General features: G+C 43.6%; 1 protein-coding gene across 7 annotated transcripts in view; it reads right to left on the bottom strand.

The window, feature by feature from the left end:
- LOC126175652 (DNA ligase 3) overlaps positions 1–27,516 on the bottom strand; it is a 644,184-nt gene that overhangs the window by 507,521 nt on the left and 109,147 nt on the right. The window contains exon 1 of one of the 7 annotated variants that reach the window (XM_049922549.1): positions 8,509–8,616. The exons of the other annotated variants lie outside the window; for them this stretch is intronic. The gene's annotated coding sequence lies outside the window, so the exon portion shown is untranslated. Of the gene's footprint in view, positions 1–8,508; positions 8,617–27,516 lie in introns of those variants that run through there. 7 annotated transcript variants of the gene reach the window in all.

The following is a 27,516-nucleotide window of genomic DNA, read 5'->3' as shown; positions in this document are numbered from 1 at the left end:
AAACACCTGGCAGTGATCGAGTTTCTTTTGGCGGAAAACCAGGGCATCTCAGATATTCATAGGCGCTTGCAGAATGTCTACGGTGATCTGGCAATGGACAAAAGCACGGTGAGTCGTTGGGCAAAGCGTGTGTCATCATCGCCGCAAGGTCAAGCAAGACTGTCTGATCTCCCGCGTGCGGGCCGGCCGTGCACAGCTGTAGCTGAGGGTGACAATTTCTTGTCAAAGATTGTTACAGACGATGAAACATGGGTTCATCACTTCGAACCTGAAACAAAACGGCAATCAATGGAGTGGCGCCACACCCACTCCCCTACCAAGAAAAAGTTTAAAGCCATACCCTCAGCCGGTAAAGTCATGGTTACAGTCTTCTGGGACGCTGAAGGGGTTATTCTGTTCGATGTCCTTCCCCATGGTCAAACGATCAACTCTGAAGTGTATTGTGCTACTCTTCAGAAATTGAAGAAACGACTTCAGCGTGTTCGTAGGCACAAAAATCTGAACGAACTTCTCCTTCTTCATGACAACGCAAGACCTCACACAAGTCTTCGCACCCGAGAGGAGCTCACAAAACTTCAGTGGACTGTTCTTCCGCATGCACCCTACAGCCCCGATCTCGCACCGTCGGATTTCCATATGTTTGGCCCAATGAAGGACGCAATCCGTGGGAGGCACTACGCGGATGATGAAGTTATTGATGCAGTACGACGTTGGCTCCGACATCGACCAGTGGAACGGTACCGTGCAGGCATACAGGCCCTCATTTCAAGGTGGCGTAAGGCCGTAGCATTGAATGGAGATTATATTGAAAAATAGTGTTGTGTAGCCAAAAGATTGGGGAATAACCTGGTGTATTTCAATGCTGAATAAAACAACCCCTGTTTCAGAAAAAAAAAATGTGTTGCATTACTTATTGAACTGCCCTCGTAATATAGGAGACACCTGAGCTTCTACCCAGTTGCTTGGAAATTTGTGCTCAGCTAGATATTTACAATGAATACAAGCTGAAGTAAGAAGCTAATGCCGAATAGTATCTCCGTAAAACCTAATTGGGATTCCATCTGAACCTGGCGACTTGTTTTCTAATTTTTACAATTGCTTCTCAAAGCCAGGGAAGGTCAGGGGCAGCGTACCCGTGACGCACCAGCCAATGCTTGATTTATTCTGAACGCAGCATACGCTTCGGGATGCGCTTAGAACATTTTGGGTTGATTTTTTACATGGTAAACGCTCTTAATCACTCTAGGGATTATTATGGATGATATAATAACGCAAACACGGCATGCAAGTATTAGGGTAAGAAGCGACACGTACAGTTTTCCAAGTATACAAATTTGACTAGGGAGAGTCAGAAAAAGAAATGTCACAATGTTCGTTTTTTTAATGTATCATTGTCATCTCATCAGGACCAGAATGAACCTATATCTGGAAAAATAATCGAATTAGACTGTCAAAGCACCTGACGATGAGCCCCTAGGGCTCGAAATGCATCATGTGTTGAAATAAAATCACGACTATGACTGAAGGCGGTTGTTCTTTGTTTTACGAAAGTAATACCGTCACGGAAGAAACACCGACAGAAATAGATAAAATTAAGATCCAAAATTATGCTGAAATCTCGGTTTTCTCATTTTACGTTAAAAGGAATGCGGAGAGAAGAACGCCAAAATGCTGTAAAAATTGTGAGACTTTTTGACATTGGGTTAAAATCTATTGCGTGAACACGTGGTCTTTCTCAATATTTCGTAAAAAATAGGCATAAATCATTACTTAACTCATTTTATTGCTAATATGGACAACGATCAAACAACTTATGCCTATTTCCCATTCTCTTTGCAATTTATTCCACAGATGGTTTATTGTTTGACACATGTTTGCCAACTGTATGTGTCAGTGTAGAGGTTCTGGATGATTTCTTCTTTTCGTAGGACTAATACAAATAGTCTTAGGTCATCCATTCTATATGCACATATCAATTATTCTCTGCTAAAAACGGTGTTGACGACATGAAATATTGAGGAAGTCCTTATCTTTGTACATATGGTGGTTTCTCTTCGGTTTAGGTGATAGAATGGCTGCATAATACAAAAAATTCCAGAACATACGGGATTTCTGTACATCATGATCAGGCTATATATTTAAAGTAAAAAATCTTAAGTAACTCGATTTGATCAAAAACGGACATGTGAGGTTTCTCAATACTCCCATTCAGTTTATTCTGGTGTTAGCATAGCAACTTACGGGCCCAGACACTTGCACAGTAACCCACAGCACGCACAGTAAAGAAAGCGACAACAGTTCCAGCAGGGATAAAGGTCAGAAATATCCCTGTAGTTTTTTCAATGACCCACATAAAAACAATGCCCGCCACACAAAGAGCGGGGTGGCTATTCTGGAGAGAGACTACAGCAGCGCCCAACGCTCCAGAATAATCCATTTTCATCCAGCCACCGTCACGAACAAACTAACCACACCCATCAGTTACTGGCATGGTTAACCCATTGTCAGTCATAGATACAACAGTGCTTTGCAGAAAGCTTTAAATGCAGCCTGTGTATGAGAAGTGGCCACAGAATAACGAAGAGCAATATGCATTAAAAGATGGCACTTATTTGATTCTGCTGCTTATGGATCACAGCTGTTTGTTCTTGCAGTTACACGATATCTGCAAACACCAAAAATAATTTATTTTTACTCAAATATTCACTTAGTTTCTGTTAAGGCCGGTGCGTTCCCATACGGCTGAATTTCCACGCAATAAAATAGTGTCTTAATTTTTCTCTAATGCCAATAAATCACCTAAGGGCGTGTTCGATTTACCATAACATTTCGTAAATATTGCGTTGTGGCGTCCTCCAGTTCAACGGACCTGCCGTTCACAGAGAATCCAATGCAAAATTTTCTGGAAATAATGTGCTTGCTGCCATAGGGTGGGAGGGAGGGAGGGAGGGAGGGAGGGTCGGTTCCATAATCCTTAACAGATGTTCTCATATACAACAGTCATGTCAAATGCCATTTATACAGTGTACTAAGCAACAGTGCACAGACTTTAACTTGCTCAAAATCTTATGGGTAGGCTGATGGCGTCTACCAAGATTCACGGAAACAAATGAGAGCTTATCTTACAACAAGGTGATAATGAGGAATTTTTTCGAAGGTAACTCGAAGGCAGAATAAAGACTAAAAAGCAAATCTGCAGTGGGAAACTTCAGATAAGCTGGAATCTTTGTAGAATTTTCCGAGAATAATAATATTGTCCTTGACAGCCAAGACAACACAAATTTATAGACCTATCAGAATTTTCTCCGTAATGAACAAGCTATTTACTAACGTCATCAGCAACCACATAGAAAACACATTTTATTTTATTCAGGCAAAGGAACAAAGCTGACCTTAGAAGAGAATACAGATCCCATAGAGCATCTTCGAAACTGAACGACAAATATGAATTAACACATTGACTGGGATTCACATATTCCGAGAAATATTTTAACTACGCTTCAACTAATCTATACTGACTAGCCTTGAAGAAAAATGGCACTCTTTTAACCTATTTTAGCATACTGAAGAACATATAGATTAATGCTACCTCAATCACTAAACTGCATATAGTAGTACAGCCATCAAAACCATTCGCAGGCCTTCAAGAAGTTTCCCTATTTCTCATCTGGAAAAAGAAGGGAAGCCTCTTAATGGAATTCATTAGAAGCTATTCGAGAGCAGCCGCGGAAACTAATCACAGTAAGGCTAAATAATGTATAATCAAGATACTGGAAAGAAAATTAACAATGAAGTCATGGAACAGTGGGCGAGGTTTTTATTAAGGACAACAAAACAACAGCTACATGGGCACGAAAAGAAAAAGTAAAAATGACTAGAGTCCTTCTGGTAAATAGCAGAGGTTCCAAAACTAAACTTCTGAAGTATGTGAGGAGGAAAGTTTACACAACAATATGTAGCACTATTTTTGACTTAGTAATAGTATGAATGTGACACTTTTTAGGTATGCTTTTTCATTAAATGTGAGTGTTGTTCATAGGAGCAATGGAGGTATGTATGTTGGGAAATCGTGGCAGAGGCGAAGAAGAAAGGGAGAGGGGGGGAAGGGAGGGAGGGAGGGAGAGAGAGAGAGAGAGAGAGAGAGAGAGAGAGAGCGCTAAGGAAATACCGAGGCAAAGCCTTAATCGGAATTAAACAAGTACAATTAGAGAACATACAGGAGCATGGCCCTAAAAACCGTTAAGCATGCGAAAGCCTATGTGAGGCTTTTATCGAACAGTGGATGTACATACTGACGGATGGATGGTTCTTACTAGTTTTCTAGGCAATTACGATGCTTGGCTATGTATTTATCTATGGGATTCTAAAGGCTAAGATGGACTTTAGAATTTAGCAGCGCATCGACATCGAGGGGTTAAGTAGAGGAGCTCTACATCAAATTAACAACTGTGATAAAGGAACTGAGCCGTTGTATGATTCTCCTCTCCATTGTACCGCGTTAACTGGAATTTAAGGGAGCTGCAATCGAAAAGGAATATTAGGATTTAAGGTCCCGTCGACGACGAGGTCATTAGGGACGGGGCCCAAGCTCGTACTGGGGAAGTCAATTGGCTGTGACCTTTCGAAGGAATCATCCAGCTATTCGCTTAAAGCGAGTTAGAGAAATCGCGGAATACCGAAATCTGCAGGATTGTCTTCCCACTGCGCCACTTCACTGGATACTCATATTCAGCATGTGACGTAGAACTGTCGTCAATCCTACGGTTGTTTGGAACACCACAGTAACTTCACTAGGCACGATCCTACTGGATGTCGAAGGTCCTTTGTAATGTCACGCGTCACCCAGCTGAAACACACCTCAATACGTTTACTTCGTGGTTGTAACATAGTTACTTTATATTACTGTTTTGTCTCTGTTTTGTCCTCGATTAGACGCTCAAATGAGCACAATGAAGCTCTGTTAGACAGTAATTTTCACATGTACGAAATGAAGAGTACAGATCGCTCTGTTGTTTGCTTGCAATTGAATCGAGCAAACTGAAATTGAGAAGAAATAAATGTAGAATTCGTGCACTGCATAACAAAACGAGTGATGCACCCAGAAGGCATTGTCCGATGTCAATGTAAGTTCGTACACTTACATGTCATTGGCGGGTATGTAAGTATTTAAAGCTGCAACACTATGACAGCTAGAACGGCCACCAGAGTGCATTAGGGCTCGTAGTTGTGTTACCAGACCTGATAGGGTACGGTACATAAGTGGCCTGAACACCGTCAGACATCAATCACTGTGAAGGACATGGAGATGCCGCGTATTCGTATGAGACTGCGTTATCTGCACCTCATGGAATTTGAAAGGGGCCTCATCGTCTGTCTCCATTTGATAGCTGGTCGAATCGTGCAATATCAAGATTTGTGGGGCTATCGACCGTGACAGTGGCCCGATACTGGACTGCAGGAGGCATTCGACGTCGTCCCGCACTGCCGTTTAGAGAAAGAAATACGAGTTTACTAAGTATCGGACCAGATTTGCGACTGCTTTCAAGACTTCCTTGCAGATAGAATTCGACACGTCGCTTCTAACAAAAAAAAGTCGACAGATGTAATGGTAGTTTCGGAGTACCCAAGGAACTGTGATACGACCGTTACTGTGTAAAATTTATATAAATGATGCTAAAGAAAACGTTGGAAGCTCTTTAAGACTTTCGCAGATGCTGCGGTTTTCTGTCCGAACGTAGCAACACCAGAAGATAGTATCGATTTGCAAAATTACCTATTGAAAACTGATGAATGGTGCAGGCAGTAGCAGCTAATTCTTAAAGTAAGTAAATGTAACATATTGCGCATGTATAGGAGAAGAAATCCGCACAACTACACTATTGATGAACTGCTGGAAACTATTACCATAAAATTTCAAGCAGTAAACATTCGAAACAGCCTTAAATGGAATGACTAAATGAAGCAAATAGGAAAAGCAGATGTCAGACACATTCACAGGAAGAATCTTAATGAAAGCAAATTAACTCTTCCGCAAAGGAAGTGGCTTACAAGGTGCTTGTTCGTACGATTCTTGACTACCGTTCATTAACCTGGGACGCTTACCAGGTAGGACTGATAGAAGAGAGAGAAGATACAAGTAAGAGCGGAGCCTTTCGTCACCGGATCACGGCGCGAGAGCGTTAAAGATATGCTCAACAAACTCGAGTAGCAGGCGTTACAAGAGAGGCACTTGAGTCACGGAGAGGTTTCCTACTGAAATTTCGGTAGAGTACTTTCCGGGACCAGTCGGGGAATGTATTATATCCTTCCACATACATCTGGCGAAATGATCACGACGCAAAAAATTCCAGAAATTAGAGCTCATACATAGGCTTACCGACAATGATTCTTCCCATGCGCGATTCGCGAGTGGAACAGGGAAATGTTGGGGGGGGGGGGGGGGGGATCAGTTAATGGTACTGGAAGTACCCTCTGGCACACATCACCAGGCGGGTTGCGGAGCAGTGATGTAGATCCATGGGAGCGTGAGGGCTGGCATACTCGTCGACGTTCCGATCGACCACATCTGATCAACATAAGGGAGGTCCGCCTATTGTGCACCACATTTGGTAGCCCTTTCACACCTACGCCCGCCATCGGAGAAAAAGTAATTGACTTCCTCCAACATTCTACGTCATCCCACAACATTAGTCAGAGACCAGCAACATACGGACTAGGTAATTATATCGTTGCATGCGTAGGGTGCAGTAAACAGTACAACAGCAACGGCAGCATCTGAAGTGCTGCCATCACAGAACAGTGGACTGCTGAGGAATGGCATCGCATTATGTTCAGCGACGAATCGCGGTTCTGCACTACCGCGGACGAAATTCATTGGCGAGTAAGAGAGCGACCTGTGCAAGGGGGTCCCGTTCTTCCAGTATTTTGGAGGGGCACAGTTGTGTTATTCTTGGGGTCACAGGGTGGGGAGAGATTGGGGTTGACTTCAGGCCATGTCTGGTTGTGACTGAGGGAACTCTGACGGCACACGGTACGTCACCGATATTCTGCGTCCTCGTGCGTTACCTCCCATGCGACAGTATCGTGGCTCACTTTTTCAACAGCACAGTGCCCGTCTGCACATGGCACATGCATTTATGAACTGTCTGGATGATGTTGAAGTAATCACAGCCAGCAAGATCCTAAGATCTTTCCCCAGAGGAACATGCGCCCAGACCAGCTCGTACGTCAACTCGTCCGATTAGCAGCAGCAAGAACATCAAGGACCAGATGCAACAGTTATGGACAATCACGCATCAGGAGATGATCCAACGACTTCGTGTAACCTTTCCCAACCGAATCAGTGCAAGCATGCATGCCAGATGTAGTGCAACGTCATAGTGACAAGTCGGGGTCATACTGCCAAGTTCTTTGTTAATTTAACTCTGTGCTGTAATCACTGAAGTAACATCTCGTAGTCTCTCACTGTGCGAAGTTTCATTTCGTTTCCTTCTCCCCTTCTGTATACGTCATTAGTTTTGTCTGGCAGTACAGTTGCGTTGCCTACACTAGTGAGAATTCAACCATTCTTATATACATAGGAAAAGTAGCGAAAGCCAGCTTAGCAACTCGGGAAGCAAGTAGTAGTAGAAGGAAGGCGATAATATTTTTCAAGAAGTATTACACTTCTTTTTTCCGACTTTTGAACTGACTTATCCAGTAAGTTATAAGGGAAGTTACAGTTTGGCGTGGACACCGAAACACGATGCAGCTTGACATTTTTCACATTAATAAACACTGAAGTCATAAACCAGAAGTGACTAGTGACAAAAATCTTATAACTCGTCAGGAATCCAACCCCACACCTTCCAGCCCGTAATCTGGCAATTACCCCCCAAGCCACGCCTCAATCGGAATACAAATTGTAGGGGTCGCCGGAAGATAGTGCGTTACGCTGTTATTAGCGACATCAGTAGCTGCTCGTCTTTTGTTGCGTATATGTGCCAGTCCGTTGTATGGAATCAGCGCACGCGCACGTGGAGACGTGACAGAATGGCAAAAAACAGCTATCTTATTTAGACGCGCCGATGACAACATGGTGAATGCAGTTATCCGATTTGTTGGTGTATCAACGTGGACTGCCAACGTGTCTACAAGAAACTGCGTTCCATTCGCATCCACATAGCACGTCGTGAGAATAGTGGAAATCCTAAATTCAGAAAGGATTACCGTCATCACCTTATCTTGAGTTTTCAAATGCACACCACGCTGGTAACAGGAAGCTCCTTATGTTCCGCTAGAATTTAAGTTATTGGTTTTTAATTTAATCGAACATGCACTACGTAAACATACGCTCTTGTGGTTCAGCACTCTTCCGACGACTCCTCCAATTCCCTGATACGCATCCGTGGTTTCATTGAAGTTGACAACTAATAGTTATTTTAAAGAGATTGTTTTTCCCGTGAGTGTCCAATCCAATCAAGTGTTCCGTCCCTAATGACTTTCATATTGAGAGAACGTTGAACTTACAGACTTCTCCCAAACGCGGTTTTACTGCTGCGTCAGCTGTTTTGTACAGTATTCGACGGCGGCCGATCAACTCGAGAGGAACGTGGCATCCGACGGAGACGGCCGAATGATTTAATAGCGTCCGGAAGATGGAGTTGCCTCGATATAAACACTGTCGGCGCTGACACAGACAAAATCCCCACGCCGCCGTTGACCTCGGGCCACGACTCGCCGCCTCAGATAAAGCGTCCAGACGGCCGGGCGACTGACCGAATTCGAACCGGCGCGGCGGCGTGGCGCGGCTGGACGCGACCCGCGGGCTCCATTGGCAAGTGTGTGTCTCGGGGGGCAGACAGGCGGGCGGCCCCCCATCCGGCCGCCAGCTGCACACGTCGCCAAGCTATCCGCGGACGGACGCTTATCAAAAGTACTCCGCACCGAACCGCCGCCGGCCGGCTCACGGGCCGTGGAAATTTTCGATGTGCTGCGCCACTCCTTAAACGGGGGCACGCGTCAGGGGAAGGGGCGACTGCGCTGGGTTTCCCGGCTCTGAGTGGAACTCGGCTCACAACCTACGACTCTACTGTTGTCCACAAAAAACCACAACGCAACACGTACACATCGCGGCATTCGTAGCTTTATCCGCTGCTTGGGAGATTGACCGCGTAATACACTGTTGACTCGCAATTTTATGAGCACTTATTCGCCTCTAGAGTAACTTATCAAGCAGAACACTCCATAGCTACACAATTTGGGACTGGGCAGTAACTGAAAGGAATATACGTGCATATAGAATGACTTCCTGCAGTGTCTCCCACAGCGAAAAATCAGGAACTAGGCTGTCCCAAAAACGTTCGACATGTACACACGTACTCCGCAAGTCACCATACGGTGCGTGGCGGAGGGTAGCCGGGACCACTATTAGTCACTGCCTCTTCTGTTCCACTCGCAAACAGACGGAGGGAAAAACGACTGTCTATATTGCTTCGTACGAGTCCAATCTCTCTAATCTTTTCTTCACGCTCCTTACGCGAACTGTAGTGGAATCTTTCTGCGGTCAGCCTAAAATTCCGGTTCTCTGAATTTACTCAATAGTGCTCTTCGAAAAGAACGTCGCCTTCGCTCCAGTGATTCCCTTTTGAGTTTCCGAACCATCTCCGTAACATTTGTATGTTTTTCGGACCTACCGGTAACAAATCTAGCAGCCCGCCTCTGAATTGCTTCGATGTCTTTCTTTAATCAGACCTGATGAGGATCCCAAACGCTCTTAACAGTACTCAACAGTGGCTCGGACGAGTGCCCTAACGCGGTCCCTGTTACACATGAACCACACATTCCTAAAACTCTCCCAATAAACCGAAGTCGACCATTCGCCTTCCCTACTACAATCGTTACATGCTCATTCAATTTCGTATTGCTTTGCAATGTTAAGAGTAGATACTTAATCGACGGTACTGTTAGGAACCACACTACTAATGCTGTTCTAGTACATTATGAGTTTGTTTTACTTACTTGTCTGCACTGACTTACATTTTTCTACATTTAAAGTTAGCTGCCATTCATCAGACCAGTTGGAAATTCTCTGTCTTGTGTCGTCCTAAAATCACTGAACGACGATACCTTCCCATACACCACACCCGCCGACTACTGCTTACTCTATCCTCCGGATAGAGCGTTCGTATCACACTTCCCTAGGGCAGTCGTGACGGTACCCTCCCTTGTCTACGATGAACACTTGTCGAGGACAACTGTGTTAAATACGATGGTTTTGGTCTCCGAGAAAGCACCTCAAAGTCCTCACAGTTTCATAATTTGACCTATCCACCAATCAGCCGCTTGAGAACACTTTCAGCCTGCCCGCTATGTTGCCTGTCTAAAACATTTTATCACCTTCCAGACAGACCCACTCATACATGTAGGGAATATGGTGTCCGAGGACGGCTTTTGAGCTAAACATTTTAATCAAGGATTTTTCGTGTTTGAATGGGTCCATAGTACTTTCATCTTTTTAGAGTCGCGATGAACATTAGCTAATCGGCAAAACTAACTAGTGTTATTGGAAACCGAACATAACGAATAATCCAGAATAATCCAGAATAATCCAGAATAATCCAGAATAATCCAGAATAATCCAGAATAATCCAGAATAATCCAGAATAATCCAGAATAATCCAGAATAATCCAGAATAATCCAGAATAATCCAGAATAATCCAGAATAATCCAGAATAATCCAGAATAATCCAGAATAATCCAGAATAATCCAGAATAATCCAGAATAATCCAGAATAATCCAGAATAATCCAGAATAATCCAGAATAATCCAGAATAATCCAGAATAATCCAGAATAATCCAGAATAATCCAGAATAATCCAGAATAATCCAGAATAATCCAGAATAATCCAGAATAATCCAGAATAATCCAGAATAATCCAGAATAATCCAGAATAATCCAGAATAATCCAGAATAATCTTCGCCTGCTACACGAGTGACGTCTTACACTGACACCAGCGGAGTGCGTTACGGTGTTCAGTATCTGCTAGTCTTTCGTTGTGTATATGTGTCAGTCCGTTGTATGGAATCAGCGCACATGGGGACGTGACAGAATGGCAAAAAACAGCTATCGTACTTAGACGCGCCGATGACAACATGGTGAATGAAGTTATCCCATTTGTTGGTGTATCAACGCGGACTGCCAACATGTTTACAAGAAACTGCGTGCACTCGCACCCACATAGGACGTCGTAAGAACAGTGGTCGCAAAAATATGCTAACCGACAGGGACAGAAGAAGAGCGTCACGCCTTCTCAGTGACGGCTGATTTCATACCTGGTAGGAATTCCTGCTGTCTGTGATTTCAGGCCCACTTCAAACCGTTTCCGAGCAATCATTGCGAAGGGAACTGCACGCCATGGGCATGTGGAGTCAGGTACTTCGCAAAAGTCCATTGTTGACTGCGGCACTTGATACGTATCTTCGATGAGCCAAGCAATATAGAGACTGGACAATATGTGACTGGAGACGTGTGCTAAGGTCCGACTATTCGCAAGTTGTCTCTTTTGAGATTATGCAAAGCTTCGAGTGCACCAACAGCCGAATGAGACTTTTAATACGCCGTGTGTGCACGGTTTAGTTCAGGCCAGAGGCGGTTCTGTGGTGTTTCGGGAGTCCGTTCATTAAGATTAAGATGGACATTACAAGGATGTTTATTTCAACTTTAACGTTGACCGAGAGTTTCTTCTTCTTCTTCTTCTTCTTCTTTTCTTCTTCTTCTTCTCCTCCTCCTCGAATAGTATACTGCAGACGCTTCTATTTTCGAGGCTGTCTTCAGGCAAGTTCGCAGGGCTGCACGCACACGTTCTTAGATTAACAAACGCCCAAGCGCTCCAAAATAAATTTTGGTGACTATTTAGAACAGAGGAGGGAACGTAGCAAGCAATATCTCCGCAATACAATAGGTCTACAGCGTTGGTCGTCAAACTGCTGCCAGAGTCAAGCGTCCGTGCGGCTTGCGCTTCTCAGCTGCATTTTATTATAATATGCTTCTATCATCTAATAGTTGAATCCAGAAACTACAACTGACGTTAAGAGCTTCATTAACAAACAAAACTAATTACGGAAACAGTAATGTTTTAATTTGCGCTTAAATTTAATTGAAGTGGGTGAACTCGGCCGGGAGCTAAGTAAAGTTTGCCACTTACGTCAGGGGGAGAGTGCTATGTAGCGAAGCCACTGCGGGGTTCAGAGAAGTGAGAAGGGGAGTATTTTATTGTTCGTCTTGCAGTGTTGGCAAGTCACGAGAGTGCGCAACGAGCACCGATTAGGTACTATGGTATGAATGTGGAACGGAAGTAACATGGGTTCGTCAATGCGCTTTAAAGGAGCGGCCACCTTTAAATTCGATCCATATTTGTAATAAGTAATACGAAATCAAACCAAGTCTGTTTTAATACAACGGAATTAGAAGAAGAAAAAGGACTTGCGCGCGGCTACGCGCCTTGTCACGGTCCGCGCGGTTCCCCCCGTCGGAGGTTCGAGTCCTCCGTCGCGCATGGGTGTGTGTTGTCCTTCGCGTAAGTTAGTTTAAGTTAAATTAAGTATTATGTAAGATTAGGGACTGATGACCTGAACAATTTGGTCCCATAAGATCTTATCACAAACTTCTAAAAAAATTACTTGCAAAACATTTACTAAAGATATGCAGTAGTTTCTCATAATGCAAGTATTGTTATAAATTAACGTAACACTCATTTTGCAAGTTACAATTTAATAGTAAGATCGGTAGAGGAAGGTGTGGTACAGTTGTCAGGACGGGAAAGTGACCACTGCATAGTCTTTCTCCTGAAATGCGCTGCTGCTTGCCCAGAAGTGGTCACACTAGTAATACACATCTGGTTTGTCGTCAATAAGACTGACCGAGGAAGCTTGTTACGTTATTTTTTTAGTGAAAATATTTAAGCGATTTCAGTCTTTCTCGTCGTATTCCACTGATTAATTCTTCTCGGGTTATCAACCGAGTGGTGGCGTCGTCTTGTCGCAACGTTTCAGTGAGTTTCTTACCCATCATCTGGCGAAGCATCCCGACACTTTGCCAGAAGATGATGGGTACGAAACTCATTGAAACGTTGCGACAAGACGACGCCACCACTCGGCTGATAACCCGAGAAGATTTCATCGGTGATAACATCGTTTCTGGGTCGTCTGATGTGAGGTAAGTCATTTATATTACCCTTGTAATCTCACTTATACTGTGAGTAATGCCCATAAATACAGTCCCCTGTTATTTATTTCAGTTTAATGGTTTTTTCTGTGGTTCACTAATGCCGACTTAGCGTCCGATCGAAAGAAGTGACAACACACTACATGTCGGAAAAAGGGGCGAAGATGTTAACCCCCCAATAAGAGTTAGCGACTTCCACAAAAACACGCATAATACAACGAATAAAACAGAGTTCTACACCATTTTATATACAAAGCTATCATCTACCACTAAAGACAATTCTGAATTAATTAAGTCAGACCACCACCACCCGCAACAAAAACGTCACAGAGCGTTTCAGGGAAAGTCTTGAGTACATAGGAAATAAATATCCAATTTATACGTTAGTTATAGGTGGAGACTTTAATCTAGCGTCCATTGTCTGGGAAAATTACACGTTTATGACAGGGGGCAGAAGCAAAGAATCGTGTGAAGTTATTCTAGAAGCGCTCTCAACATACGACCTTGAGCAATTGGTTAGAAAACCAACTCGGGACGGGAACATATTAGATATCTTGGCGACAAACAGACCTGATCTTCTCGAGGAAATTAAACTTTAAGGTATTAGCGACCATAATGTTGTCCTCGTTTCTATGTCAGTCGAAGATGGAGAGAGGAAAAATAAAACAGCGTAGAGTTTTCTTGTTTGGGAAAGCAAATAAAAGTGTCATTAATGAATATCTTCATAGTCAGCTCCACGTATTCACCGAGACGCACAAAGATATTCAGCATCTTTGGTCGGAATTTAAAGATATTGTCCACCACGTGCTGGAGAAATACGTGCCTAGCAAAAATATAGGGGAGGGAAAGGATCCCCCTGGGTTAAACAAACATATTAGGAAGTTGCTGAGACAGCAGAGAATTTTGCACAGTCGTTTTAAACGTAGTCACTGCCCCGGTGAGAAACAGAAATTATGCGAAATGAAAGCAGCTCTCAGAAGGTCAATGAGATATTCTTTTAAGGATTTTGAAAGCAGTATTTTATCTGCAGATTCTAAAAATGAAGCCAAAAAATTTTGGTTGTACGTAAAATCTATGAACGTTACAAATAAATCAATACATTCTCTTGCTGACAGTAGTGGTAATGTAACGGATTATGATAAACATAAGGCCGAAATTGTAAACCTAGCTTTCAAAAACTCGTTTACGGTAGAGGACTGCAGCACCATTCCCCCTTTCAACTATGGAACAAACACAAGGAAGGCTGACAATGTTTAGTGTATATGGAATTGTAAGACAGTTAATATCCTTAAACGCCCGGAAAGCATCTGGTCCAGACGGTATCCACCTAAGATTTTATGTTGACTATGCTACAAATATAGCACCACTCTTATCCATCATCTATCATAGATCTTTGGAACAGAGGAAAGCTCCACGGGACTGGAAGAAGGCCCAGGTCACAGTACTCTATAAAAAGGGTAGAAAATCGGATGCACATAATTACCGGCCATTTTCATTGTTATCGATTTGTTGTAGAATCATGGAACATATTTTGTGTTCCGACACAATGACCTTTCTAGACTCTGAGAAACTGATCTGCAGAAACCAGCACGGTTTTAGGAAACAGCGGTCAAGCGAGACACAGCTGGCCCTCTTTGTGCATGATATACAACCGGCTCTAGATACCGGCTCCCAGGATGAGGATATATTCCTCGACTTTCCAAAGGCATTTGACTCAGTTCCCCACTGTCGCTTGCTCCAAAATGTGCGCGCTTACGGGCTATCCGATGACGTATAGGGTTGGATAAAAAGATTTAAACAGACACAGAGCAGTATGTCGTCCTGAATGGGGAGACAACAGAAACAAGCGTAACATCAAGTGAGCCGGCCGGGGTGGCCGAGCGGTTCTAGGCGCTACAGTCTGGAACCGCGCGACCGCTACGGTCGCAGGTTCGAATCCTGCCGCGGGCATGGATGTGTGTGATGTCATTAGGTTAGTTAAGTTTTAGTAGTTCAAGTCCCATAGTGCTCAGAGCCATTTTTTTGAACATCAAGTGCGCCCCAGGGCAGCGTAATAGGTCCGCTGCTTTTTACGATTTACATGAACGATCTGGTTGATGGTATTGACAGCGGCCTTAGACTGTTTGCCGATGATGATGTAGTCTACAGGAAAGTAGTATCACACGGAAGTTGTGAACAAATCAACGAGGATTTGCAGAAAATAAATGCGTGGTGTGATGATTGTCAGTTACCTCTGAATATTAGTAAGTGTAACCTACTGCGTGTAACAAAGCGAAAAACCCCATTAATGTAGGAGTACAAAATAAATGCCCAGTCTTTGGAAGCGGTAACATCCGTCAAGTATCTGGGTGTCACTATACGAAATGATTTCAAATAGAATGATCAGATTACACAAGTAACGGGTAAGGCAAACTGTAGATTGCGGTTTATTGGTAGAATCCTGAAGCGATGCAGTCCTTCAACAAAGGAAATTGCTTACAATACGTTAGTTCGTCAAGTCTTAAGAGTATTGTTCGTCTGTATGGGACCCTTACCAGTTGGGTCTGATTCAAGAGGTTGAGAAGTTCCAAAGAAGAGCGGCAAGATTCGTGACTAGTACATTTAGCCATCGCGAGAGCGTTACAAATCTCATAGAAAGTTTGAAGTGAGACACACTTGCAGATAGACAACGCGCTAAACGGAAGTGGCTGATCGGTAAATTCCGAAATCCGATCTTCGCCAAGGATGTAGAGCACATATTATTACCACAAATTTTCAAATCGCGCAATGAACACCATTCAAAGATACGGGAAATTAGAGCTCGTAATGAGGCGTTCAGACATTCGTTTTTCCCTCGCGCGATCCGCGAGTGGTACAGGAGAGGGAGGTGGGGGGAATATGACTTTGGCGCGAATAGTGCCCTCCGCCACACACCGCTTGGTGGCTAGTGGAGTATTTATGTAGATAGTTACGTTATTTAAAACCGTCTCTGTTCTGCTATATTTGTCCTAATACGGAAGTCCGACTGAAAACGGCTTGCGGCAAGCGCTTTGTATTCCTTCAGATAGTGGGGCTTAAGTATGCCTAGAAAATGTGCCCGGAAATCACAGAAATAAACGTAGGTACCTGTTGCTATTGCATTGGCCACAGTGCTCGCCTAAGTACAGAAAATTGGTCAGTATGTAAACCTTCTGAAATTGCTTCTAGTTCCAATACATTTTCTTTTTCAATGAAAAATACTTGTTATGATACTTTACAGTATGTAGATTCAAAACGTATAAATGGTAAGGTATCAGTAACCATGATTTGGTGGAAATTGAATTTCTCTTTGAGTGGCCACTTTACACCCCTCTCCCCTTCCTATGCGTCCTGAAGTGTCGCCCTAAAATGGCTGTTAAGCAAAAAAGGCAAAAGACTACTGGTCTGCAGGATCTAACTATCAATGAGTGGTATTATAAGGTGTGTTCAAAACGAAACAAGCCGGAGGCATAATTACGGAAGCCACTACCTGCATGTTAGAAGTATTGACCCTGGCTGTTGACACACTTGCCCCACTGTGACAAGGCGGTGAATGGCTGTCTCATAAAATTCCCGGGCTGCGATGTTAACCAGTTCCGCACGTACAGCTGTACGACGTCGTCCGAGGTGAATCGTTTGCCCCTCAGAGCCTTTTCAAGGGGGCCAAAAGTGGTGTAATCACAGGAAGAGAGGTCCGGACTGTATGGAGGGTGGCCGAGAACCACCCATTTGAATTTCTGCACGAGTGCCACAACTGTGTTGGCCGTATGAGGCTTTGCATTGTCGTGGAGCAGAATGACCCCAAGGGTGCGATTGCCAGATAGTTTTGACTTGAGCGCTTGGCGAAGGGTGGTCAATGTTTGCGAGTGACGCTGGGATTCACTGTTGTCCCGTGCTGCAGGAAGTGAATCAGAAGTGAATCTTAGTCACAGAAGAACGTCAGCATAACCTTTCCTGCACTCGTGTGGACGATTGATGCATGCTGCAGCTAGTTCTGTATAGTCACGTGACGTGCACGCGTGCCCTCTAGCGACGGGCTGTGAACTTCCATGCTTTGGTCGGAACCACACCTCGTTACACACCCCACAATATTACCCTCCTGTCACTGGTTTGCGCATTCCAGACTCCGGCTTTTTCCTATTTGAACGTCCCTTGTATATAGAAATGGCATACCTGAACAAACCATGCTCAGACTTACTCGACGAACTGAGACTATTACCAAGGCAAGAAAGTGGGTTTTAGTGTGGTGTCTCCTGGTGAGGTACTAATTTTTGGTTCAGTGTGGTCCAGTTTCTACGCATTTTTAAGTGGGTCAGTAACCTCATTGTTATACAGTATTTCCGGAAGAAGATGATTGATTGCTCCCATGATGTACTATCGTAAGAATGGTAACTAGAATTCACCTTTTAGGCAAGTGACAAAACTCAGACGTAGTGTTTATTAAACACTTTTCTCGCATTGGTGTATGGAAACTACGAGAAGCACCAAGAAACGATCTGATTTTTTCGCTACTTTCTCGGTGGTCAAAGCGACGCGATAAATGTTGCAGACGCGCAGGCCGTAACTGGCGAACGCCGCCCACATTCTCGCGGGCACAGGGTACAGAGGAGGGGGCTGGGGTCGAAGGGCGCGTTTCACAACACGGCCCGCGTGTTTCGCGTCGGCCCCGCGCCTGCCCCTCAGTTCGCCATTCAGCTGGACTCTTCGATGGCCGCGCCTCCTGGTCAGTGTGTGTAGAGAGGCGCTGGCGCTAGTACAGTAGCAGAGTCCGAGTCCAGCGACCGCTGCACAACAGGAGAACGCGTCACCCGCCGCGGGTGCTATGCTGCCGAGTCCGACGCATACCAGCTGCACTCTACGCTTAAGGCAAGCGGGATCCGACCAATCTCCCACGAACGAGGTGAGTCAATCTACGAGTTCCTAGCAGGTGATGAAATCAAGTCAACTGTGATCAACAATGTAGACTGGCTATTTTTTCCTAACTATATTAAATCAAGGCAAACAATTAGCGACTACATATAGAGCGTTCCAGGTTAGCTACACGTCATTTAGGTTTTCGTAGTAAGAACAGGCTACAGTTAAAAGAGCCGCAGGACATCAAAGGGAGACAGTAGTGGGAAGGAGTGGGAAAGGGTTACAGCCTATCCCCATGTTTTTCAATAAGTATGAGAGGCGTTCTATAAGGGAAAAAAAATCACGTTTTCCCACTTCCCATCATCCACGAACTGCTTCGAGCGGAGTACATCTTTCATTGGGCAAAAAAGATGTGAGTTAGAAAGCACGAGATCCGGGCTGTAGGGTGGATGAGGAAGAACAGTCCAATGAACTTCTGCGAGCCCCTCTCGGGTGCACAGACTTGGGTGAGGCATTGCTTTCTCATGGAGAACATGAAGTTAGTTTCCATTTTTTTGGCGACGAAAACACTGAAGTCGTTTCTCCAGTTTCCTGAGGGTAGCACAATACACTTCAGAGTCGATTGTTGCACCATGAGGGAGAACATCAAATAGAATAGCCGCTTCAGATTCCCAGAAGACCACAGATGGTCCTGCGTTGCTCTTTGTGGCCTTCTATTAGGCAGCGAGGAACCCAGCTATCATACACCTTTGAGTACCCCAACTGGTGGACTGGTGTGTCTCACTGCCAACAGCGCCTCTCGTTGAGCAGCGAGGTGTTTGTGATCCGCCGAGCACCTCGAATGAGAGTGTCCGCACGTTCCAACACTGCAGGAGTCACAGCTCTGTGCCGCCGGCCGGCACGCGGGTAATTGGACAGGTTAGCGCGATCTCGTTGCGATGATGACAAACGCCTCGCCCAACGACTCACTGAGCTTTTGTTCACTGCCAGGTCTCCGTGTACATTCTGCAAGTGCCTACGAAAGTATGCGATGCTCTGCTTTTCCGCCAAAAGAACGCGCCTCCTTTATAGACCCTATTTTTAAGGCTACGTACAATTCTGCCATCTATGAGAATTTCTTGAAACTATAAGAGGTGAAGTTCCACTACAAATACCACCCTTTTTTTTTAACCGAAACTGTGTTGCATTACTTATTTAATGCCCCTCGTACATGAAATAGAGAGTAGTGGGAAAGGGAGTGGGTTGTAGCCTATCCCCTCAGGTTTTTCAACAAATGCATTGAACAAGCGGAAAAAGGAAACCCGTCTGGCATGATTGGCCGAAAGACAAGGAGGGCAGGTTCAGCTGCTTAATTGCAAAGATTTTGTGTATTCTTCGCGCACACTGTCATTCCTCCGTGAAGTGTAAGTCTTGTGTTAAGTATACCTGATACGTCTTGATGACTGGAGAGAGAGAGAGAGAGAGAGAGAGAGAGAGAGAGAGAGAGAGAGTGTGTGTGTGTGTGTGTGTGTGTGTGTGTGTAACGGATCATCAACAACATTGTCGCGTGCCCTCCACTCCAAGAGACATGAGAAGATATTTGGAATTTAATCCAGGACATTGGCGCACAGTCTGGTGATCAGAAACCCTCCTCCCCTTTGCCGAAAAGCAGCCAACAGCGCCTGACGCACCCGGGCGGTTACCCACCTAAGTACGGCAACAACCGCGTTCCTCAACTTCGGTTATCTCACAGGAACCGGTGGGTTCAACGAGGCAAGGCCTTCGGCGGAGATCAAAAATAAATTCGTGAAAGGAATTAAAGACCAGAATGAAGTATAATCTTTAAGGTCTGCGATGACGTTTCAATTCTTTCACAGACGTTAAGAGACTTGGGAGATCAGTCGTACCGAATGTGTTATGTTTTGATAAACTGTTACAAAATGAACAGTAAAGTTAAATGCCTAATCGAATCAAGTCAAGTAATGCCTGCGGGAATTTCATTACAAAATAAGATACAAAGAAAGGACGGGGCGTGAGTCGTGCTTGGGTAGCTCAGTTGGTAGAGCACTTGCCCGCGAAAGGCAAAGGTCCCGAGTTCGAGTCTCGGTCCGGCACACAGTTTTAATCTGCCAGTAAGTTTCAGATACAAAGTAGTAGGAATTTTTACTATTTGCGCAACACAATAACGAATTCGTAGGAGTGCAGATATGCGATACAGATTACCGATACCAGGAAAAGTTTTCATGAAGAAGAATAGGTAATATCGAACATAATAAGTATGTTCCAGAAGGGTATTCTTTCTAATGTAGCCTTATATGGAAGTCAAACGAACCATCAACGATACCGACAACGTAATATAAGCTTCTGAAATGTTACACAGTGATACTTTATCTTTTTCTGTTTGATGGATAGATCCCATAAAAAAATGCAGAAGTAATGAATGGAATCGAGGAAGAAGTAAATTTATAGCACAACTGGACTAAACGTGCAGTTAAAGGCATAAACGACTAATTAATTTAGTAATGAAGCGAATTTTAAGCAGCAAAACTTGTAGAGGGAAGTACAACTGAAGGACGAAACAGATTACCAAAATTATTACTTTTACTTTCAGACAACTCTGACCGTCAGGCATCATCTACAAATTACACTATAGTGGGGGTAGTCAAGTTACGTTTTATATAGGACCTCATATATGCTATTTTATGAAATTAATTTACGATCACATTAGTGCAATCATCGGCTAAAAAAATGTGCGTTGTTCTAACCATGTTATGCACTTCATTTCCGTAGCATTATTCAATGTTTTATGGTGCACAAAATCAAAACGAATGTGGCGATGAGCAGTAGAATGGAGAATAGCGAAATTATTTTAAAAAATATGGCCAAAATAAGGAAGACGTAGATTGCCCCAGAAGGCTTGTTTGAAGAAAAATCCTTAGTGCTATTAAGCCCTGGCATGAAACTGAACATAAAGCTCCTAAAAATGCACGTTTAAAGCTTGAGAGTGAATATTTTGTTCCTAGAAATTGTTGAAAGTTACGTTACCATATCAAATACGAATTAAAAAATTGGTAATACGAATAATACGGAAGTAATAAAATTATAGAAAACGAACGTCAAAAAGCAGGTGCAAGTCAATTCGGTATCCACTACTGCATCTATATATAACTAACACTGCAAGGGACCAATAAAAATTAAAATTTGAAATAGAGATCGAGGATCCTCATTCTAACGGTTACGTGTAATTGTCGAGATCAGTACAAGAACGTGTCGAGATCAGCAAAAGAAAGGAGAGACGGAGGGCGGCACCCAACATCAAACCTCTGAAAATGTACATTAAGAAGACTGTCAGATGTTCACAAGAAACGCCAAACAAGCCCTGTTATTCACATCACATACGACATTTCACCAATTATTCGAAGTATGAATGGTCGCACTAACCCCTCTGTGACCGATTGGAATGTTTGCGAGACCGGAGGGAGTTGACGCTCGTCTCTGCCTTTCGCGATCAACTATCTGCCAGCGGGACTGTCTCATAACGCCTCAAAGTCTACTGTAAAACTGATCCGTTAACGCGAAAGTCATTCTCCGGAATGTTATTGTGCCCTGAAGCGACCATTTTGTAGTATGGCGGAGGTACCCCTGAGGATTGCCTCGGACTGGACAAGATGTGTGTCTCAGAGATTTCCTTTCCGGATGAAAAAATAGCTCTGAGCACAATGGGACTTAACTTCTGAGGTCATCAGTCCCCTAGAACTTGGAACTACTTAAACCTAACTAACCTAAAGACATCACACACATCCATGCCCGAGGCAGGATTCGAACCTGCGATCGTAGTGGTCGCGCGGTTCCAGACTGAGCGCCTAGTTTTCCGGATCATCCTGGCTTGATCAGTGCACCCCAACGGTCTGCGTCTAGATTAAATTCTGTGTGTGATGGCTAGGAAAGGTTCTAAACGTTCATGTAGCGTATAGCAGAGCCGAGACGTGGGTACGAGCCAATATTCACTTAGTGGGATGTAGTCTACCGTATCTTCCTTCGTCGTCGTCGTTGTTGTTGCCGTGAGTTACCGTTATACCAAGTGGAAAGGCGCGTCGATCTTAGAGCATATGGTAACCTTAAGTCATTGACAACACACAACGGTCACGGTAGCACCTGATTCCAGAATAGCTGCAGTAGTTAGGATCTACGAACTACCCCCTCTTGACCAGGTCCCCTAAACTTAACTCGTAACGAGATCCCTTCGAAGCAAATTGTCATAACGATCGTCTATAAAGGCTTCGTACAACGATAAGAAATGTTACAGTTCATGGAATAATACCAGATACGACCAAACTGTCTTGTTTCTTCTGTTTTATTTAACGTAACTTTGTTCACAGTTTTATTTCGCATTCACCACTCATTCACACTCTGATGTGGAGTATATGCGAGTGCCTGAATCATAGCTCCCAAGTTCCATCGAAATCCTTTGATGAACAGTTTTGGTTGCTCAACCCCAACAGTCAATGATAATTATACAGTTTTTCTCCTTTTCATAAATTGGAGCCCGCTCTCCGCGATATAATTAAAAAAAAAACTGTCTCAATACCGCGTCCCTCGTGAGATGCGTATAGATTTATCCCGGAATTGACCGCCCTGTAGGTGTACTCAAATTCATGACCACACTTCGCTATCCGCGATTTCGTGTAACTAAATGTCCTTTTGTTACTCTGATTATATACCGTAGTTATTTAAAACTCGCCCCTATATTTTTTCTCTACGCACAATTAACACTTCTTTATTTGTTTATTTCTAAGAGTAAACAAAAAAAAATGACGCCGAATCATCGGCTTCGTCGATATAAAGCAAAACACCTCAATATGCCCAATTTTACCTCTTCTTATAGGATCGGCTACCTTACTCATTAATATACTACATATTATTTCCAATAACACTAAACAGGTGGCTCTGAGCACTATGGGACTCAACTGCCGAGGTCATTAGTCCCATAGAACTTATAACTAGTTAAACCTAACTAACCTAAGGACATCACAAACATCCATGCCCGAGGCAGGATTCGAACCTGCGACCGTAGCGGTCTTGTGGTTCCAGACTGCAGCGCCTTTAACCGCACGGCCACTTCGGCCGGCACTAAACAGCTATCGCCGTTATATTTTAACTGTATTCAAAAGCTTATTATTATTATTATTATTATTATTATTATTATTATTATTATTATTATTATTATTATTATTATTATGACCGCCCAAATCTTAACAAATCGCGCGGCGTGCGTTTTTAACGATAGCTTTACACTCGCCCAGCCTTTATTCATGTAATATTATATATAAATATACAGACAGGACCGAAAGATCGAGCTCTCTACCGTAACCAATAGAGGCAAATACGCTATTCAAGTTCCGTTACATTATCTTGACTCGTATTGTTACAATAGGAAACTACATCCAAGCTCTCATCGTCAATTGGCAGGGCGGATTCGAACCGGGCCCGGTGCACCTTCCCCTTTCGGAAGCGGGCCGTTTAACGGCAGTAATATCAATGACACAGCCTAACCTTCTCAAGTTTTGAAAAATATCGTTCAACACGCTTGACGAATAGTCAAGTGTTATTACAGTGAAGTGCAATAACCAAATTGGAAATCTCATAAGAAAAAAATGGCATGTTAAAACACGCACCGCTTACTGCCTAATACTCCACTCAACGTGGAATGTCCAGTGACCCAGAAACTTCCGAGAATACCTAGTCGAACTTTGTCATAAACGACGTGCGACCTCACGAAGGACATCACTTGTCAACCTGCAAACCAAGCACTGATAAGGCTGTGCAGAGTCAACCCGAAACCGACGCTCGTGCTTCGCGACAGTACGGCTACGAATCAAGAGATTATACATTTTTCTCGTCGTGTTTGGCAGCGGAGCTTGGGTTGTAACCTCAGTGGAACAATCTAGATCAAACAATAACCGCGCTACTAACGAGATTGCAAATGCTGCAAACATTGCACCAAAAGAAACCGTAACATATTTCAGACACTACTGAGTAAATTCCTAATAATGCGATGCTCTCTTACTCTTTAAGAACAAAGGCGATGTTTCGGTATTGAAATCGCTGTCCTTCCAGCCTGAGTCAATAGTGTTTTATCACAAAAATCGTATTCTACTGTTACATAACAGAATTCCCAGCTGTGAAATAACAAAAAAAATATCTACGACAGACTGAACAAAAATTGTGTTACATTATAACACTGTCTTCGGATGGCGGCAGAATCAGGTCAATACTCTTACAGAAAATTTATCGCCGGCCGTCTAGATGACTCCTGAGATGAACTCTCATACTTAGAGTGCAGACATGACGTCAGTCATATTGGATGTCTTTCTAGATCAGAAGTTCAGTGGAATAAACAAGAGTGCACAACTTTTACAAATGTTAATTGTGTTCCAATTAAGAGCTCTCAGCTGACATTCTAGCGTTACGAAAGCGATACAATGAGCTTCTGCATAACATCTGTTATATTCATTGTCAGTTCCATTTCACATCTGGCTCATTAATATTACAGAAGGAGTATTTCCCGAAGGCTTCTCTCATTATCCGTGAAAAGCAAGACTCTTGATTTCAAGTGCCCATTCGAGACAGATTTACTCTGCCAGTAAGTTTCATAAGTACGTGCAATTTATCTGTGCCGTGGAACTTAAAAGTAACTTCGGGTGAATCCCATGGGAGTATTATAGATGTGTTACTGTTAACTATATGTATAAATTATCTGGCGTATAACGTACGAAACTCAGACCGTTCACAGATGATGCTGTTGTATGTAGAGAAGACGCAATGCTACAAAATGTTAGCAAAGTCCTGCAGACGACGCTTGGTGCAAGGATTAGCAGTTGATCCTCAACTTAAAATAACGTACTGAACACAAACAGGCGGAAACATCCAGTATTGGTCGATAGCAATACTGGCGGTAAGTTTCTAGAAACAATAAAAACCGTAGAATATTTGGGAGTATCGTCACAAAGTAGAACGACCTCGGAAAACCTGTACTAAAAGCAGAAGTTAGGATACGATTCACTGGAACAACTCTGTCGAAATACAATTCATCCACGAAAGAAGTGGCTTAAAAAACACGCGTTTGACTGAGTCTTTATTATCGCCCGCCAGCCTGCTCTTAAGGGAGACAAGTCTTCAGATGTAAAAGCAGATTCGGTCGTGCCCTAAGAGCGTGTCATAGGGCCATTACTGTTAAAACATATACCAAAAAAAAAAATAGTGAATACCGTTGGAAGTTCCACGAAGCTTTTCGCAGATGACACTTGTGTACGGATAAGGAGCTATGACCATTCGTTCATCTTCGCTAATGTGAAACCCATTTCCTCTACTGAGCAAGTGTTCATAGTTGGTAAGGTACGCACTTTAGAGCCCACGTTTATTGGACATTTTTTTTCTCGTTTTTGTCCACATTACCACCACTGAAAGTTACCAACTCTACACTCTTCGCAACAGAAGAACCGGTACATGTATTCATCTGTCAGAGGTATCAGAACGGTTTTCGTTTAAACTTTCGACTCGTTCGTTTCCGGTATAGGGATCCTTACTTGAAATTAATGCATTTATCGTTCTCCATCATCTTAGAAAGTCTGTATCATCACGCAATCACCCCGTGAATACGTACATTTACAGACGCCCGCGCCTATAACTGACGCTCTGTAGTGCCGTTTGATGACGTTTCAGGACATGGGCTCCTATTCAAAATACGATGTACTCACTCCCCTCTACAAGTCCTAGAAGTCTGTAACGGGACTTTCCGACCACCGTGTATAGTACAGAATACTTGCGATAGAGCCTCTGACTAGATCAACGAATAACAAAAACGAAAATAAGTTAAACGTCCGTGAAAAACATTGCAGATAGTTGTTCATATTATTTCATCAAATGTGAAAGATCCGCCCCGTTTGTGAGCCATGTCATTTCCCGGCCTTATAACGCTTTTTTTTATTTACTCTTGTGTTTCTGCAGGCATGGTTCAGCAATCTCTCATCAGTAAGGTCACCACACCACACACGGAGCCTGTCTTCATACTTGATACAGACGGGGCAAGGACACGGCCGTGGCTGCGTGCAGCGAACCATCCTGACATTTGCATAGACTGTTTCGTGCAGGCAATATAGGACGGGAAAACTAGCACGCGTGGAACGTAATTCCTCGCGTAGCCCTACTTTACTCTAGAATAGGGTTACAATCTGGACAACTCGTTCGTCGCTTTGCCTTCTCCACGAGTGGGGAAGAGCAGAAGCAACGCGAATGGAATTGGAATGAAAAACGATAATATCGACACGATGCACCCTTTGCCATGGACCGCACAGTGGCTTGCGGAGTATACAAATGAATCATCTAAAACTTGCACCGTGAATATTGGTGAGCGGTTTTCACAGAATGGATTAATAGTCAGGGGTTCGTATCGTTAGCCAATCAACATATTGCATTGATACTTAGAAAGTATTTTTTGTACAAACATATACATTTTAAATGGAACGATGCCTACTGAAACTAACAAACTAAAATTAAGGAAAATTAGAATGTCAATGCTGTTTGTTGAAAGATTCTAGTGCGAGTCCTTTACGAGCTATCGTATTTTGAAAAGTTCGCACACCGACGCTTGTATAATATCTGTGGTAGTACACACTAAAGAACAACACAAACGCATACAACAGTTACGTGGATTCTGACCAGTAAAGTGAACTAACCATCACAGTTCGTGTTCAGAACGACCACTAGTAGCGGCAACATACGCTTCCAATTTGGTATGTTTCCACACCGACACTTGTTTGTGCCATTCAACCTGAGTAATTGCTAGGTATGATATGTTTGCTTCAGTGTGCTTGTGTGTTTCTCGAGTGCATTGCGACTTGCTAGTCAGTCATGTATATTGTTAAGTACTGAAGCCACATTTACCAATGATTGCCAGGTAAATCACCGATACATGCACTATCGGTCTGTTGACAGTCCCCGTTGGCTTCGTCATTTAGAACGTCGGAGTTCACGGAGTGTACATGTGAGGTATTGGATAGTAAACAGTCAGTTCGTATGAGCGTTTTGCAGACACACAACACCGAACGCGCGCAAATATCGCAACCTCCTAACAAACCATCTTCCACGGATGCTAGAAGACGTTTCTCTGCAGACAAGGAGGAACCTGTGGTACCAACATAACGGCTGTCCAGCCTATAGTGCACGAAGTACTATTACATGTCTTTACGAATTGTTTCCAAATCGTTGGATTGGATGCAGAGGACCTGTACCTTAACTGGCCCGTTACCCCGATTCAACGCGTGTAGACTTTTTCTGTAGGGAAAGCTGAAAGATGCTGTCTACAAGGACATACCAACTGCACCCTATGATATGCAACGACGTATTACTGCTTTCTGTCCGAATATATTTGCTGAAATTATAGCACGAGAGCAGCAGTCACGGATTTGACAGCTTTTATC

Source organism: Schistocerca cancellata, chromosome 3 (assembly GCF_023864275.1).
Source record: "Schistocerca cancellata isolate TAMUIC-IGC-003103 chromosome 3, iqSchCanc2.1, whole genome shotgun sequence".
Lineage (NCBI taxonomy): Eukaryota > Metazoa > Arthropoda > Insecta > Orthoptera > Acrididae > Schistocerca > Schistocerca cancellata.
This window is presented reverse-complemented; position numbering and strand designations above follow the sequence as displayed.